Raw genomic sequence first — 3,341 nt, forward strand, 5'->3', positions numbered from 1 at the left:
CAGAGTTTTGAAATCTTGACGGAAAAACCGTCAGGAATCCGTTTTTCGTGATGAATCGTACTGACGATTGATTCCTGACGGGAAAAGGGCTTTATTGACGGATTATTTCCGTCAGTTTTCCGTGTTTTTTTGTAGTGTTAATTCCGCTGCCTTACACGTGTGAAATGGATTCAAAGTATCTAAAGTGTCCTATCTTTGATGGGAAGAATTATGGACTATGGAAAAACATGATGACATAAAAGGACATGATTGGGAGTGCTGAAAGATCATTCAAAACGGACCAAATAAAATTTTGGTCGTTGGATCTACTGAAGGCACTACCTATGAGAAGAAGGAAGAAGACTATATTGAGGCTGATTACAAGAAGGCTGAGAAAAACTCGAAAGCGATAAGCCTGTTGCAAAACGGCATGACATCGACTGAATTCGATCGTTTTTCTTCTTGCACTTCGGTCAAGGAAATATGGGATGGTCTTGAATTGGCCTATGAAGGAACGTCAGCTATTAGAAAATATCGTATTAACTTGCTGATTCAAAAATACGAACTTTTTAAAATGGAAAAGAATGAATCACTCGATAGCATGTCAGCACGATTTTCTACTATCATTAATGAGCTTAAAAATCTTAGTAGAACTTTTAACTCCGAGGATATTTCTAGGAAAGTACTTAGGAGTTTGACCAAGAAATGTCATCCCAAGGTCACGGTTATGGAGGAAGTTAGAGATCTCACCTCTCTACCTTACGCAGAGCTAATTGGAGCTCTTATGGCTCATGAGCTCGTCCTGGATGACGATGAGGCCGAGTCCAGTAACAGTAAGAGTATGGCTCTACAAGCTTCTGCTAAGGAAGATGTCGATGCTGAAATAGAGGACGAAACGGTTTTGTTTGCTAAACGATTCAATAAAAGAATTTTTTGAAATAAGCAAGCAAAATCGTTTAATAACAACAAGTCCTATAATAAGAAAACTTCTAAGTCTAAGAATACGTTTGCTAATAGAGGATGCTTCAAGTGCGGAGAATCCAGTCATATGATTAAGGATTGTCCCACATGGGAGAAAATTAAAGACAAAGCAAAGCCTGAGAAGACTAAGAAAGAGTTCAAGCAAGTAATGATGGCATCATGCTGGGGAGATCTTGACACAGAGGACGACGAAGGATCTGAAGAAGAAGAAAAAGAAGTTGCTAACCTATGCCTAAGCAACGTAAGCCTTGACCTATTTTCAGACGATGATAAAGATATCGTGGACTCTTATTGCTGCTTCCTAGGAGATTAAAAAGAAGAAGAAGAGGTAAGCTATCTTGAACTCAAGAAATGCGTTAAGAAATTGTCTAAGAATGCTTTAATCGAATTCTTTGAGCAATCTCTTGATAAATGTCATGAACAAGATCTGGAGTTGAAAGATTTAAAAGAACAAATTCTCGATATTGTTGAAGAGAATCATCTCCTTAAAGCTAAGGCCAAGAAGCTCAAATCTAAAGTTACAGCCAATATGGCTTCAGATGTGACAAATGCTGAGAAAAAGGTTCTTGAGTCTAAAGCTATAGCTAATGAAGCTATAACCTCAGATCTGAAACTTAACATTAAGCATCTTCAAGCCAAGGTTGCAGCTAGTAAAGCTATAACCTTAGAATTGAGGAAAGTCAAAGAGCTTTTGAGTTAAAGGCTACAGCTAGAGAAGCTGTGATCTCAGATCAAAAGAAGGAAATTGACTCTCTAACTCAGCCATTGAAGGAATCAAAAACCATACTATTAAATACAAAAAGAATGCATACTGAAATGGTACGAGTTCTTGACAAGATATTCCAAAACTTTCGTGACAATTATGAAGAGACTCATACTCCCAAGGTTGTTGAGTCAGACCACTCCAAATACAATAAAGAGATCCAGTCTTTAAATGACTTACTCTTACATGCTAAAAAGGTCCACGAAAAGTGGGAAGGTAGCACACGTGTCCTACACTTCCTAACTGAGCAATCAGATAATAATATGAAAATGGGATTAGGACATGAGTGCTATGGTGGTAGAGACCACTCTAAATGCAAATCAACTCCTTCCGAACGAGATTTCAAGAAGAGAAAATATGTCAGTCTACCAGAATATTTGATTTGCAATTACTGTGGTCATACGGGTCATATCCAAGAAAACTGTGTCAAATACGTTCAGAATTTAAGAAAATGAATCAACTTTGTTAAAGCAACTGACACTATTTTAGAGGATAATGACTTCCCCCCATCTGAACTTAGTACGCGTGAAGGATGTAACAATAATCATTGTTGGTTCTATGATATGAGCTTTGATATTAAGAAGGCTACCAAATCAAAACAATCACCTAAGCCTAAAGAGTCGTTCAAAACTAAGGCTTCGCCAAAACAACCTGAAAGACCACGTCAAGAAGAACCCAAAACACAACCAACGACGGTTCCTAGACAAGCCTATTCGTTTCCAAAACGAAAGATTATTAGATAAGTTTGGGTTAGAAAAGATTTAATTTATAGAGTGACTAACGTCAAAGGACCCAACTTAGCTTGGGTGCCTAAAAACTGTATCTAATTATTTTACAGGTTGTGGTGAAAGAAAATAATCTATGGTACCTTGATAGTGGATGTTCAAGGCACATGACTGGAGATGTTAATTTATTTCTTTCACTTGAACCCTTCGACGGAGGTAAAGTTATATTTGGTGACAATAAGAAGGGTAAGGTTATTGGTATTGGTAAAGTTGGCATATCCTCTTCTCATGCTATTAGTGATGTTTATCTTGTTAGTGGTCTCAAGCACAATTTACTGAGTATCTCTCAATTATTTGACATGGGAAATAAAGAAGTTTTTCATTCAGATTCTTGTCGGATAATAATTGAAGGAACAAGTAGTGTTGTGCTTGAAGGACAGCATAAAAGGAATGTTTATATGATTGATTTAAATAATATTCTTATTAACTCGTTTACATGCATGAAAGCTACAGCGGATGATCCTTGTCTTTGGCACAAAAGATTTGCTCACATTAGTTCAACAATTTTGAATAAATTAAAGAGATAGGATTTGATTGAAGGACTTCCCTCAATCAAATTTGATCAAGAAACTTTATGTGACTCGTGTGCTCGTGCAAACATGTGAGATCATCGTTCAAACCTAAGAGAGTGATAAGCACCAATGAACCACTAGAACTCGTGCATATGGATCTACGTGGCCCAATGAAGGTAAGAAGTAGAGGCGGATCTAGGTATGTCTTCCTTCTAGTTGATGATTACTCTAGATATGTTTGGCCAATCTTTCTCAATTCAGAAGATGGAACTTTTGAAGAGTTTGCAATTCTAATGAAGCTTGCCTAAAATAAGTATAAAT

This window comes from Silene latifolia, chromosome 10 (assembly GCF_048544455.1).
Source record: "Silene latifolia isolate original U9 population chromosome 10, ASM4854445v1, whole genome shotgun sequence".
Lineage (NCBI taxonomy): Eukaryota > Viridiplantae > Streptophyta > Magnoliopsida > Caryophyllales > Caryophyllaceae > Silene > Silene latifolia.